We start from the raw sequence: 16,377 nt of genomic DNA on the forward strand, positions 1-16,377 counted from the left end.
AATTATCACAAATTTAGCATCTTAACCTCAGATATATTATCTTATAGTTCTGGAGGTCAGAAATCCAAAATAACTCTCATTGGGTTAAATCAGTTTCATCAGGGCTGTGGTCCTTTTTGGAAACTCCTAGAATCCATATTCTTGTCTTCTCAACTTGTGGAGGCTGGAGGTCCTCCTTGAGTCATGATCCTCTCTCATCTTCAAATCCAGCAATGGTGGCTGGGTCCTCAAAACATAACACTGACTCCTCCACCTCTCTTCCATGTTGAGCTCACTTGGAGAATCCAGGATCATTTAAGGATCTTAAAATCAGCTAATTAGCAAACATAATTCCACCTGCAACTTTAATTCTCCTTTCACCACGTAGCATAACACATTCACTGATTCTAGGGATGCGGATGTAAACGTCTTTGGGGGACTATTATTCTGACTATTACACATGCATAGAAACTTTCTCAGGTCAGTATTCCACGAGAAGAGGAAGGTGATGAGGCCAATGTTAGGGATAACCATGTCTCGATCAATTATTTCTGTGTATTTTATCACATTGTGGGAAAAAAAAATTTGTCAAGAAAACCAAAATATCATTTGCAGCATTTATAAGCATTTTCTGAGTCTGTATCACAACATAGATATCCGTTACTAGGTAAAATGTATGGCTCAAAATGATCCATAAAAGTGGATCTGTGCTCAGAGTTTGCCTATCAAGGGCACGCTACCTGTCAGATTGTTAGAGATGGTCTCTTAGCAGGCAACATAATTTCCAATGGAATGTTCTAAAAAAAATCTGTTCTCGGCAACTCCTCCTCTTCCCTTCCTCTAACTTGTATTTAAATGACTTTATAACACTTCTGATGGAAGAGATGCATGATCCTTTCTTTTGTGCGCATATACAGATAGAAAATTAAGTGCTTTCTGTAAACTTATGTCAGACACTTCCAGACCACAACTGTTTTTAGAAAATGTCTCTGAAATTCTAACTAGCCGTCAAATCTCAGCTTAGACAGATATGCCTTTCTCAGGGAAGGCTTCCCTGTGACTCTCACCTTAGAATAATTCCTTCAGCGATATTTCATCAATGTACTTTGTACTAGTTGTATTTACTACAGTTGTAAGGAGTTAATTTAATGATCGTATCCTTAATGTTTGTGTTCATTGAGTACAAAGACTGCACTTCTCGCGTTGGCTACCCTCCTTTATCACTAGTTCTTCACGTATGGCTTCACCAACTTGATGCTTAATTATTTGATGAGAAAATTAAGTCAGCAGACTTAACCTAGATATGTATCTTGTAACTTATTTATCTTGAAGGGTTAATAGTAAAGTTAAACTATCCTGTGGGTACCTTATTCATTTTATTTTGCATGATGTCTTGGAAATTTGGTAGAATATGCTTTAAAAATATTCAAGCTAAAATTTTCATGGTCTTGTGCATTTGTGGGTCTACAATAGCTGATTTTCTATGTATTTAAAAGTAGGTCAGAAATTAAGGAGAAAGATCCTGACCCTGCTGGCATGTATACACTTGGGTCACCTCAATGTGGAGCTTTAATTTAGGACACTGATCTCATTAAAACACCTTAACTGTCATGACTTAACGTCTAGACACAATAGTAATCAACATTTATTAAATGTTTACAATGGGCTACCTACTATTCTAAATGCTTTCCATACTCATTTAATCCTCACAACATATAGGTATTACATATGAGGCTATTGAGATACACAGAAAATAAATACTTACTCGAGGTTGTACAGCCTTGGATCTGTTAGCCAGGATTCAAGGTAGCCAGGATTCATGGGCTGATTTTGTTCCACAGCCCATGCTTTAAGCCAGTATAATTTATTGACTATGCAGTAACACAGCAACAGAGAATGTCTTTATCTCAGGTATTTCATAAAAGGTATAAATAAGATGCTTAACCACCAGATAGTTTTACAAAGCTCAAAAATGGGAAATAATATTTATGTGAGATCTGAAGAACAGAGAGTTTGGACATTCCTCTAGAGCCATGATTCTTAAAATGTAGTCTCTAGACCAGCAGCATCAGCATCACATGGGAATGTGTTAGAAATGCAAATCCTTTACCACATCACAGACTTACTGAGTTAGAAACTATGGGGGTGGTGCCCCACAATCTGGGTTTTAACAGTCCTCCTACATAATCCTGATGCATGTTGAAGTCCAAGAACCTCTGCTCTCTTCCATGAGTGGGAAAACTATGGCCTTTGGGCCAAATCTGGTATGCAAGCTGGTCTTTAGTATTACCCCATTAGTGAAGAATTGTTCTTAAAAGATGACAAAAGCCAATGAAGATAATATTTTATGACATGTGAAAATTGGATGGAATTCACATTCGCCGTCCAGGAATAAAGGTTTGTTGGAACGCAGTCATGCCCATGCATCTATGTGTCATCTATGGTGCCTTCACACTAAAATACCAAAGTTGAATAGTTACAACAGAGATTCCATGGCACGCAAAGATTGAACCATTTATTACCAGGCCTTTTGTTGGTTCCTGATCTCATAGAACGGGAGTCAACTAAGAAAATGGGGCTATGGTGAGCCCACAGGAGCGGAGACGCAACCCAGAGCTGCTGAGTAAGGATTATCAAGGATAGGACTTAGGTATATGTATTACAACAACAACAACAAAGAAAAACAAATCATGAAGTGAATTTCAGTTGAAGCCAGGGTTGAAAACCCCATTTCTAGATACACTATATTATGTCAGGTTTCCTCTCAGCGATTCTGAGAAATAGGTGATATTTATTATTTTTTTTCCAAGTTATTGATGGAAAACCTGAAGTTCAGAGATGTTAAGAATCTTGCTGAGTCACAGTTCACAGGGTTTGAGCTCTGGATTTGCACTCCAGGCTGAAAACACAAAACCGATGTCTTTAACCCCCTCCCCTGCACTGCTCTGCTTTGTGTTTTCCTCCCGAGAGGGATCTCCTCTGGGCCTCCACCAGTGCATCCCTTTATGTATTCCTTTATACTCTTTTGATGTCAGTACTTTTCAGGTTCCTGGCTCTCACTTTTTTAAAGTTTTCTACTGTGTTTGTCTATTTCCCCTAGGCTATAAGCTTGTGTTTAGCTTTCCAGGCTCTGATCACACGTTTTTAGCTTTCAGCTCATTTCTGTTTGTCTGCTGTTTCTTCTAGGTCCATCTTGACGTTGTCTCTACGACAGGGTAAAACCCATTGCTCTAATTTTCAGCCTCTGAAAGCAATGAGCTGTCTTTTGCAGGGTCTGGATTTCTGCATCATGGGTCATGCCCTCAGTAGATCTCTTAAGCACCTAGAATACATCAAGAGAGCTATGATTCCATTCAGAAGGAAGGTTATTTTTGACTTGAACCCCAATCAAAAGTAGAAGCCATCTTGCTGCCTAAGTGTAAAGCACCATTCACACAGGGCACAATGCTGTCTATGGAGGGACTGCATAGATCAGAGAGCAGCATGGCACCGCGGCGCTCATTATTAGAGCAGCACTTTACAAAGTCTGCTGCTGGGTGACCAAGATCCTCTGAACTCAGGACTTGTAGCAGAGATTTCTGGAACTCTCCAGTATATGAACTCTCCTTTTCTTGGGCACATGGCTAGACTCCATCCCCCAGAATTCTTTGAGTGAAGTGCAGCCATATGACCGAGTTCTGTACGATGGAATGAGAGCAAAAGCAGTGTGTTCAACTTCCAGTGTGGACCCTTAGAAATCCCCCTGCCTCATACCCATGCTTTCTTTTCTCATTTGCCGGAAGTAGAGATATCTAAGGATTTAGAAGAGCTTAGACACACAACGTGGTAGAGCTTTGGTTTCTACTTGTGTGCATTGAATAAACCCCAACACACACACGCACTCACACTCTACATGCATTGGATGCACTCCGTATTCACTCTACATTAATAGGAAATGTAGTTGTGTTAAGCCAGTGAGATTTGGGGATTTATCTCTAATTGCACCCAGTGTTATTTAGTTTAATACAGTACATAAAGTCAGTTCTGGGTAATCACGTTAGTTGAGATGAAAATAATACGAAAATATGTATCAGACCTATAAAACGGAAGGAACCAAGTGTAGGTGACTCAGATAGTGAGGCAGGGCATTTCACATACTAACTTATTGAATCTTTCCAAGCACCCGAGTTGTAGATATGGAAACATATGTAGGGAGGGTAAGAAACTTGTCTCAAGTTCCACAGTTTCAGGTGGTGGAGCTGAGATTCAAACCCTGGCCACTTGGTTCTAAAATCTGATCTTGACTATTTACACAATCCAAAGTGCTACTCACACTTTTGTAATGGTCAGATCACCCTGAGTTAAGCATCTCTTCCACTACTTCTACGAGCCTTTGGCCCATGGTAAGGTAGATATTGCGCTCAGCAATTATGGAGCCGCTTTGTTTGAATATTTGCTACCAGTGCTATTGTCCCCCTTGTGCAGAAGATAACATTGGGGTTTGACAGTTTAAGGCTCAAGGCTCCAGAGCTGGCCTGGGGTATTATTCTCACAGGTATCCTTAAATTCCAGAGCCTGGGCTTTCATAAGCATGCTCTGCTGTCTCAAACCTGTGGAAACTCCTCTTCCAGAGCACTGTCTCCCTTCTGGCTGAGCGTCTACACAGTTGCTTTGTGAGCAGAATGACATAACATTTGGGAAAGTGCTCTGTAAACTAGGAAACACTGCACAAACATAAAGTCTGGTTATTACCATTATTACTTAAGACAGAGAACAAACCATGACAGCCAAATTGCATGTACTTCCTTGTTATTCAGAAAGGGAGCTCAGAGGAAAAGGCTTGCCTGGGGAATTCACTACCCCCTGACTGTACACCCTGCAGTTCGTTCAGAAAACTGTGATTTGGCAGGTCCCTTCCTAAGTTCTGCTTCCCAGTAATTGGGTGATATTCTCCGAGATGCAGTGCGGTAGGATCACCTCTGTCTCATGCACCCATGCCTCATTTCCTCACTCAATGTCTTCTTAGTTCCGTTATTTATTTTCTTTAATATTACAGCAGTTCAGCAGGATGAGTCACACTGCCTGCCATTTCCAGTAGCACCCTCAAAGGCCTAAGAAACAATTAGGTGATTTATGAGGCCCTTTCCACCCAGATGCTACAGTTATGGAAGCTCACTCTCATGGCACTGCTCTCCAGATCAGGAACAGGTTTGCGCAGTCCGATCAGGGAAGAGGCTCTGGATCCTTTAACAGAGCTCCTGTAATGAAACCGTTCTAATGCAAGGAGACATGGATGGCTGACGAGGGACGTACAGACTCGGTTATGAGGATAAGCAGATGCGGTCTACGGGAAGAGAGATCGTACACACAGAGCTTGGGTTATGTGTTCGTTTGTCCTTCCTTCCTTCCTTCCTTCCTTCCTTCCTTCCTTCCTTCCTTCCTTCCTTCCTTCCTTCCTTCCTTCCTTCCTTCCTTCCCTTCCTTCCTTCCTTCCTTCCTTCCTTCCTTCCTTCCTTCCTTCCTTCCTTCCTTCCTTCCTTCCTTCCTTCCTTCCTTCCTTCCTTCCTTCCTTCCTTCCTTCCTTCCTTCCTTCCTTCCTTCCTTCCTTCCTTCCTTCCTTCCTTCCTTCCTCTTTCTTCCTTCCTTCCTTCCTTCCTTCCTTCCTTCCTTCCTTCCTTCCTTCCTTCCTTCCTTCCTTCCTTCCTTCCTTTCTCTTTCTTCCTTTCTTCCTTTCTTTTCTTTCTTCTCTTCCTATTTTTTTTTGGAAGGGAAGTGGGGTGAAGGGGAGGCAGAGAGAGAGAGAGAGAATCCTAAGCAGGCTCCATGCCCACCACACAACCCAACACAGGGGTTGATTTCACAACCCTGAGATCATGACCTGAGTTGAGATCAAGAGTCCAATGCTGAACCCACTGATGCACCCAGGCGCTCACCCCTGTATATTCTTTCTTAGAATGGGAATGCCATACAGCCTAACCTGTAGTTCTTACCCAGGAAGCATTTTGTCTTCTAAGGATCACCTGGCAAAATCTGGAACCACTTTTTACTTTACTTGTCACCACTGGAAGGGAGGATGCTATGTGTGGTTAGAAGGTAGAGGTCAGAGATGCTTTTAAGCATTCTGTGATGGACATGACAGCCCTCTCTCCACACCCCAACATCAATTAGCTGCCTCAAATTTGTCATGTTGAGGTTGAGAAAGGCTGCTCCAGATGAAGAGAGGGCAGCCAGTCCCTTTAAGAATGGGAGTTTGAACTTGGGACTCCAATGGGAGTGGAGCAGTATGATTGGAGTTTCTCAAACCTTGGCGACATCCTGTTCTCTTCCACCCAAAGGTACTTGTTATGCAGGTTAAATTATATCACTTTCTTTTTGAGACTTTCTTTTCCCCAGTGTTATCAAGACATAACTGACATACACATTATGGAAGTTTAAGGTGTGCAATGTAATGATTTCATATATAAAATCATCACAATGAGTTTAGTTAAAATCCATCACCTCACAGCTACACCTTTTTTTCCCTTTCTGATGAGAAGATCTACTATCTTAGCAATTTTCAAATATACCATACACTATTGTTAATCACAGGGATACCTCGAGATATTGCAGGTTCAGTTCCAGACAACGTGATAAAACAAATATTTTAACAGAATAGGTCAAATGGAATTTTTTATTTCCCAGCGCATATAGAAGTTACGTCTATACTGTGCTGTAGTCTGTTAAGTGTGTGATAGCATCATGTCTATAAACACAATGTACCTAACTTATACTTTATTGCTAAAAAGTGATGACCGTTATCTGAGCTTTTGGGAAGACTATCCACCCGCAAAAAGATTTTGCGGGTGGATAGTTTCTTCAGTGTTGACGGCCGCCGACTGATCAGGGTGCTGGTTGCTAAAGGTTGGAGTGGCCGTGACAATTTCTTAAAATAAGACAACAGTGAAGTTTGCCTCATCAACTGACTCTTTCATGAATGATTTCTCCGCAACACACAGTGTTGTTTGATAGCATTTTACCCATAGAGATTCTTTCAAAATGGGAGTCCGTCCTCTTAGACCCTGTGTGGCCACATTCATGAATGGTCTCAGCTAGACCTTCTGGATAGCTCACTGCAGCTTCTGCCTCAGCACTTGCTGATTACCTTGTACTTTTGCGTATGGGGATGGCTTCTTTCCTTAAACTTAAACTTTGGCCAGCTTCAGACTTTCTTCTGCAGCTTTCTCACCTCTCTGAAAGACTTGCCTGATCTAGGGTTGCCACAATCTCCAAATTGTAAACAATGCATTATTTGTGAAGCATGATGAAGGGATATGTGCCTGTGGAATCATAATGCTGCACGTTACATCCCCAGAGCTTTTGCATTGTATAATTGGAATTATGTACCCTTTAGACCGCCTCGTCCAATCCCCCCACCCGATCCCAAATCCCTGTCTCTGGCAATTACCAACAAATTCTGTTTCCATAGTTTAGGTTTTTTGATTCTACCTATTGGTGAGCTCATATAGTACATGTCTTTCTCTGGTGACTTATACTTAATATAATTTCATCAATGTCCAACCATGTGGTTGCAAATGGTAGGATTTCCTACTTTTGTGTGGCTGAATCGTATTCATATATATCTGTATCTGTATCAAACTTAACACCTGTACAATGGAAATGGTTAATATTTAAGTTGCACAGTAATGATAATGTTTAATGAATTGTTGGAGTTTCTAATGTTTTCCTTGCTAAAATTGCAGTTCCCAGCCGTCAGAGCTGCAGCCTGACACCTAAGGCAGTGAGAGAGGAAGAGCGTAACAAATTTTAGCCTCTCCAATGTGTTGGTGACTTCATACCTATCATTTTACCTAACGAGCAGGGCCCAAATTAGAATGGTTGCAGTGGCATGAAAGCAAAGGATGGACACCACATCACCTCCTCTGGAACAGGATCAACTGAATGAGGTTTTCCCATTGGGAATCCTCATTATTCCTGGGATGAGGCATTTTTTAGTGCAAGATAGATCTGATTCCTTAGCACGACTGCTTACTGTCCTCTTTTGCATCTGTGACACTATTCTCCCCTTGTCTTCCTTCCTACCTTTTTTTTGGCTGCTTTTTGGTTGAATGCCTTGAATAACTCATCTTAAGTATCAGTATGTGCCTAGGCCTCTGTCCCAAATCCTCTAAATCATGGTTCTTTGTTACTCATTCTTAATTAATGCTGTCTATAAATTATCTCAACAGCCACTTATAGGAACAGTATCTCCAGAATTGTATTTATAACTCAAATATGTATTTTAAGTCCTACTGAGCATCAGCTTTAAAAAGCGAGAAAGTCTTCCATAGTGGTTAACAAGTACAGACATGAAGAAATCCAGAATTGTAGTAATATTTTGGCTCTGGCATTTAAAACATATTAAATGAAACAAATTCATCTCTTTGAGCCTTTATCTTTAAAATAAAAAGATCAATACCTTCATCACAGGACTTTTGTGATGGTTGTTATATGAAGGGTCTGATAGATTTTCTCATATTAGCCTACAATATTTTATATGCATCATAGGTGTCTTAAAGGTAATTCTGTCCAAATGTAAATTGTTTTGTCTGTACTCGGATTCTCCAAAGGAGAGATCCTCTCTTTGTCTTGTCCTCTACATCCAAGATCTCTAAATTCTACCTGTAATTCTATTTTCATTCTGACATTTCCTTTCCATTCTCATTGTTCTTGCCTGAGTTATTTATTATTTTTTACCCAGATTACTGGAATAGACTCAAAATGTGTCTGCCTACCTCTATTTCCCCCAACTTCTCTAAATCCAACAGTACAATGATCTTACTCAAATGTAAATTTGATTATTTTCATTTTGAAACCCCTATTGATTTCAATTCACTTCTAGAATAAAATTCGAACTTTTAGTCCATAAGATTCATGGTCTGGTTGTTGCTGTCCCCTTTAGCTCCATTACTAACTACTTCACCTAGTGAACTCCAAACTCAGTATTTCATTACCTTATAAATGACCATTCTCAGGAGACCTACTCCATCATCTCCAAAGAGAGCTAAGTGCTTCTTCCTCTGTGTTACTACACCACCTTGCTCTCACCTGTGTTTTAGCATTTATCAGATTATTGTAATTATTTCCTATGTGTCTGGATGGATTAATTGAGTTTATGCCAAGAATTTAATATCCATTTGTTTGTCAAATGGATGACTAATGAATGAATGAGTCTTCCAGTGTGAAAGCCAGCAGCTATTGGTATCATGGCCCTTAATATATAACTTATGCTAGTATATTGTATTGCCTCTTTTCCCCACTATCCTAGGTGTGCTTAGGTAGAGCATCACTTACTCATGTCTGTATTTTCGAGGAAAAAAAAAGTAGAAGAATAAACCATATATGCATACATATTATATATATGCATATGTATGCCCACACATGCAAACACACATAGATACATACCTGTATGCATATTGTTTCCCAGTATATAGTACATGTAGCCAGAGCAGGCACTTTTCATTGGGTTAGGTGAAATTATCTTATATATATGCAGCCTGCATACTTCATGGAGTTGCCTTCCTGTTTTTATGAAATTAAATTCGTATAAAAAGAACTGCTTTACATGAAGAAAGCCAAATGCCTCCAGAGATTAAGCTTTCAGAGTGATGGTTTCCTTTATCACCAACGCTTGTCTGGTATAACATGATGCAGAAGAGTCCAACTTTTGCAGCTAGAACAGTCTGAATGTAAATCCTGACACTTGCCAACTTTGTGAACACGCAAGTCATTTAATCACTTCCAGTAGCCTCACCTGTCAACGGAGAATATTACACTCACCACCTAAGACTTTATGAGAGTCAGTTTCAGGGGGTTGTGACATTGGCACTTATGGGGTTCAGGCTGAGTAATTCTTTGTGGTGGGTATGCTGTTCATTGTAGGATGTTCAGCAGCATAATCGGCCTCTACCCATCTGATGCCAGTCGCCCCTAGCCTGCCCCAAGTATGACAACTAACAATACGTGCAGATGCTGACAAATTTCCCTGGGGAAAAGAGGGAGCAGAGGATCACAGTGGTTGAGAAAAAGCTTATATGTGATCGTGTGTGTGATATGCCCAGAACACGGATGTCTCCTTAATGCCCTTTTCTTTCCCTTCCTTGATGGGGGCTAGAGTATCTATATTTCCTCAGAAAAAAAATATTTATGTCTACTAATGGCCGTATCCCAGTGAATGTTTAACCTGAGATGTGTGGAATTTTTATCAGCCCTGCCTTGCACTCTACAACAGCTTCGCTTGGAAAACCTTAATTACAGTGCAAAGTGATAGGTCTGAGTTTTCCAATGACATAGCTTGGGCTCTAATAAGTGTTGTCTGTGAAGAAAGAAAAGATATACTTCTCTTAGTAGGAGAGGAAAGAGAAGGAAGAGAAAAAGAAACTACAAGCCTGAAATAAATTGGAGGCTGTAGGTGTCATGGCAATGTGAGCTGAAGGATGATCGATTCCCTTAGATTCTGAGTGGCACATTCTGTGCACGGAGCACTGGCTGACGTCAATCGGATTAAGTGGCCTCAATGGGAGCACCGCATGCAAGATGAGTGAAACGCAGGCCCCAGGATTTGTCATTGCTTCCAAACACAGCTTCCTACTTCATAGTGGGAGGGAGGGGAGTCTGGGAAGGAAGAATGAGAAAAGGCATGTTCTTGCCTAAGGAAAAGCTCTCTGGATGTGTAGAATCACTGCAGTGCAAGTGAAGTTTAAAAACACTTTACCTTTTTTCACACATGCAATTTGTTGAGTAATATCTCTGAGCCGAATGGCATACTGTCCTTTCCCTTTTCCTTATATACCCCTTTCAGGGCTATCTAAGCTCCTATAGCTCCATTTTGAGAAAAGGCGACAAACTTTCAAGAAACTATTGCCTTAGACATAAAGTTAGAGCAGAGGCTCAGAGTTTATGAATAAATTTGCTACTTCTCCTAAATCAATAATTTAAATGAGCTAATTTATTCAGAGGCCTTAGAATAGTATCTGACATAATAATTCTGTGTAACTGTCAACTGCTTTTACCATCACTACTGCTGCTACCATTGCTACTCTCACTTTTTGTCAAACACTATTTTTCAAGAGTCTTTTGAGGAAAGATTTCCCTGTATCTCCAGGATGGATTAAATGCCCCTCTTCTGCGATTCCACAAAATGTAAGCCATCTCATTCACAACTTACTCCATTCTATTGAAATTGTCAGCTTCTCTGATTTTCTTTATTGAGATAACTTCTTAGGTTGCAGGATATTATTCACTTTTTGAATTTTAGCATTAGCAAGTTGCTTGGTTCCTACATTGTATAAATCAGTTATTGAACATTATCTTCGTAGCGAATAATCTTCATGATCTTTCTGGAATATATCTGTCATGGAGAAAACATGCTTGAATAGCCAATCAAAGTCCAGAGAGCATAACAAGTTATTTTTCCCCAGAGCATTAGGGGCTTACTCTTCATCCATGTTATTTATCTGGGTCCAGTAGAGACTTGTTTTCAGGAGAGCTGACCAGAGATCCATGCATGGCTCTGTGCAGTAAAGAATTAGCCTTAATTAAAGGGAGGTTTAACTTTTTTTTTAAGGTCTATTTATTTATTGGTGGGGGGGGTGGCAAAGTGGGAGGGAGAGGGAGAGCGAGTCTCAAGGAGACTCCATGCTGAACTCAGAGTCCTACGCAGGGCTTGATCTCAAGATCCGGAGCTCATGACCTGAGCCAAAACCAAGAGTTGGACACTTAACAAACTGCACAACCCAGGAGCCATCAGGAGGTTTAACTTTTATCTTCAACTATCAAGAGGTCACCTCTAGGCCACTGGTATATTCTCTCTGATAGTGTGTCCTTATGTGCCTACGGGCTTTCACCACCAGACTACCTAATGATGTGGTTTATGATGGAGCTTTGAGATACATATTAACAATCTAACCTCTGGGAGAACTGGTGACTGTCACCCAGATGCTCAAGACGGCTGGAAGACTAAAAGTCAACCAAATAGATGATATATCAACCTAGACATCAAAAGGCAGGGTGAACTCTTCCAGTTGGCACTACTGTGCAAGCGTTGTCACACATCATGGCTAGGAGGAAGTAATACTATCCATAGCTCCACAAGACGAGGCCAACCGTAAGCTCAAGTTCATTGTTTGGACTCATCTAAGACTCTACCCTATGAATCTCTTTCTTTGGCTAATTTTAACCTGCATCTTTCCCTGTAATAAACCATGAGTATAATAGCTTTCAGAGAGATCTGTGAGCTCTTCTAGTGAATCATCAAACCTGAATGTGGTTTTGGAAACCCCAAACTTGGTGTCAGAAGTGAGGGTGTTCTTGTGGGAAATGTTCCATCTAACTGCACAGTTGGCTAAAACCACTGCATGATGACTTTAATGACCTTGGTTTGCATCAGTTAATTGTATTCTCATTATAAATCATTACTCTGTAACTAGGACCTTTGAGTCTACCAAAGACTCCGGCAGTAAATTTCCTTCCGCTTGTTAACGGCCAGAATTGGGTGACTATGGGGAGAAGATAAACTGAATATGAGTATTAGATACAGACTTTACATGAGTTGTTTTCCTTTTTTTTTCCTACTTGAAAGGCTGTAACCCTTTCATCATTTCTTAATATACCCAAGAGCTACCTACGGCTCTGTCTAAAGATGACACACTTTTGCACGTCATTTAGAACTATGCACACCTTAGACATTACTAGATGATAATTTTCCAGAGCTGGGTCCAGGAACTGACCGAGCAAACTACATGGAATAACTTCTCAAGAGGAATATTACTGCCTTTTTTTTTCTCTTAAGCACAAGTTTTCTTCCACCACCCTTCCTGTATCATCTACCTTTCCTCCTGGGACTACCAGCCGGATATATCCTAGGAATGTAACAAGTTTAGAAGTCATGAATCAGAGAAGATCCTCAATCTCAGATGCAGATGTACAAGTATGTGACTCTCTTATTTATAACTCAACACAGCTTCTATTTCAGACCCTCACACTGGTAAGCTAGGAGAGGTTGTAAGTCACTTCCTCTTGGAATGCATCATGATTTCCAGGGTTACATGTGCAGTTCCAGGGTTTTGTAGGAGACGAGAGAATGTGTCCTTAGAGATATCTGGATACACAGGTAATCCCTGAAATGTCCATGTCCCGGGTTAGTTCAGTGGCCACCGTGTGGCTCCGCTTCCCTGTCACCTTGGGTGAACCTTGAGACTCTGATTTCTCATGATCCCATTTTCTTCAACTGACTAATTCCCTCTCACAGGTATAACTACCTTCCAGGGAGGCTACTGAGGAAGTTGATGCTATTATTCTTCCCATTCTCTTCCTCCCCACATCAGGCTGGAAGACAATTTCTTATCCCTGTTTCTGACTTAAGTCCTCATTTGTCACTTTTCCCATCAGTCTTCTAAATTATATTGAGGACTCCAGCTTTTAGAACAGAAAACCAGAAAGACTATGAAACTATTCTCGAGTTCTATTTTGTTATATCTATCCTGTGAGGCAGTGAACAAAGGACTGACTCCTTAATATTGGGAAAGGAAAGAAGGAAATTCAGGGAAGGAAAAAAGTTAGGGAAGATAGTATATAGTAAAGTCTCTCTCTAAAATCTTGAGCTCGGCCCACAGCGTTACACATTTAACCGATTCCCACCTGGACATATAACCATATTACCATGCATTGGCATGACCGATTACCATATGTATCTACACACACATGCATACAGTGTCATGTGCATATAGACAGACGTATACATACATAAATATGCATGTGTATATGTATATATATAAATATGAGAGAAATACAAGTTTTTAAGAAAATGCTTGCCTCTACTATATTGCTTTTACTCTGTAAAAACTATTTTCCTATATTCTATTTTGTTACCATGATGTCCATCTACCAGATTGACTTAATGAGTATTAATGTGTCACAAACTAGGGCTTGAAAAACGCTAACTTGGTTATGTGGCTGTTCTGTTTTCACTGCTGGAATTAACTTTTGAGAGAAGTGGCTAAATTCTTTTTCAACTTTCATGTTAGAGAGTCAGTGATCCATCAAACCATGCAATTGGAAGGATTTTGTTGCAGAGGATTATATTAAAGACATTCCAACACCTATTAAGTCCTATGATTCTAGGAGCACAGTTTGGAAAACTAAAATTAAGACCTTAATAATTTTTTTTACATGATCCTAAGTCTCACATCATCACTCTGACACAAGTATTATTGTCCTTATTTAATTGTCAAAAAGAAAAAGGGAAGGAGGGAGAGAAGAAGAATAGAAGGAAGGGAAAAAAGGAAATTCTGAGAGATTTAATATCCTCAGTGTTACAAAGGTGGTAAATGCAGATGTGGATCCGAATTCATATCCTCAAACTGCTAACCTCATTCACATTAAATTATTCCACTTTTCATTTTTAAGTACTTTTTTAAATAATAAATTTATTTTTTATTGGTGTTCAATTTGCCAACATACAGAATAACACCCAGTGCTCATCCCGTCAAGTGCCCCCCTCAGTGCCCGTCACCCAGTCACCCCTACCCCCCCGCCCACCTCCCCTTCCACCACCCCTAGTTCGTTTTTAAGTACTTTTAAGGTCAAACTTATAAGGTGCTTATTATAAGCCAGGTATCCTAAGACCATTGTGTGTAGTGACTAATTTAATCTTCAATGTAACCAGATATTATTTCTGCCACCTTGAGAAAGAGAAAACTAAAGCAAAATAGGTTAAGTAACTTGGTCAGTATCATACAGCTTATAAAATTTGCAGGCAGGATTTAGCTGAGATGTCTCACTCAAGAGACTCTTCAGTGCAGGGAGCTGTAGAAGAGGCATCTTACTCACTGGTCCAAAATAATAAAAAAATAATCAGTGACAACTCGTTGCTATGAATATACATTTTCTTATGTTTTTACTTAAGTGCTTATGTCATGCCTCATTAAAATATAGATAATTATATAAATATGACATGATTTCTACAGACAAAATATATAAATTATGGTAATAGGATTTTAATGTAGTGTGGCTGTGAAGTTTAGTAAACTCTGCATGACTAAAGAGATACATTTTAATGGAGGTAAATAAAATGTTGAATTCTTTAAATCAAAGGAGGAAAATAACAGTTGGAGAACAATGTGTAGTTATTACATAAGAGTCATGATGAAAGGCCTTAGCCTTTCCACTTGAGACACAGAGAAATGAGTTAGTGCTGGTGTTCCTTGAAGGCTATGCAAAGAGGTACAGACTGTTTTTGATTATTTATAGGATTTATTAGGTAAAATATATTTTTATTATAATCCTATTCATCACAATGTTTGGATAACACCAAAAAGGATTTACAAAATTGGCCCATGGATTTTATAGTTCTGTGACAATGTTAGGATTTACAGTTTGGCCTTTAAAGATAAAGATTTCAAGTTTGAAAACCAATAAATGATTGGTACTGAACGTTAAAAAATAAATAGAAATGAAAGTTGTGTGTGTCTATTGGCAAAGACCACTTTGGTTTAGCAGATCTGAGCTGAGAAATGGACCATATTATTTAGGTAACTTTGGGTGGAGAATTAAATTTCTAACACATGGGTGCAATCTAGTACAAGTCTTGAAGTCTACCCTCCTCTTTTTTTTTTTTTTTTCATTTTTGATCACCAACTTACATTTACCAGTGAACCAGTATTTGCAGATTTTTATTAAAATATCAGTTTTCCGAGATGCCTGGGTGGCTCAGTGGTTGAGCATCTGCCTTCAGCTCAGGGCGTGACCCTGGAGACCCGGGATCTAGTCCCATGTCGGACTCCCTGCAGGGAGCCTGCTTCTCCCTCTGCCTGTGTCTCTGCCTCTCTCTCTGTGTGTCTCTCATGGATAAATAAGTAAAATCTTTTTTAAAAAATCAGTTTTCCAAAGAAGTAAATCATAACAATAATTTATAATCCAAACTGGAAAAAAATGAAAGTAAAAGGGGAATTATTATGAATTATTAATAATTCATAATAATAACAGGCATAAAATGGGAACACCCCAGATGACTTAAAAAGTAAAGTCACAGGGAGAACATTTAGTCAATGTTGTTGCCAAAATGTACACGTTATTTTTTCTGCCCGTTAGGAAATGCCTAATGCTCTCGCATCCCCAAGTGTCTTTGGTTGCTTCTGAACCACGTCAGCCTATATCCTGGGTCCCATGAGACCAGCTGATGATCCAGCAAATGAAAGGAAAATGACTAGGGCCCTTCAGAGGATGACTTCACTGGAGTCCTCATACCCACAGTAGGGTAACCATTTCCTGGTCTGTACCTAACATCATTAGCACTCCTTTTCAGTCACGAAAAAATGTCCTAAATTGGATGATGAGTTTTATGAATACCCTAGCCATGGGGTATGGATTTCATGACTACCCTAT

Source organism: Canis lupus, chromosome 21 (assembly GCF_003254725.2).
Source record: "Canis lupus dingo isolate Sandy chromosome 21, ASM325472v2, whole genome shotgun sequence".
NCBI lineage: Eukaryota > Metazoa > Chordata > Mammalia > Carnivora > Canidae > Canis > Canis lupus.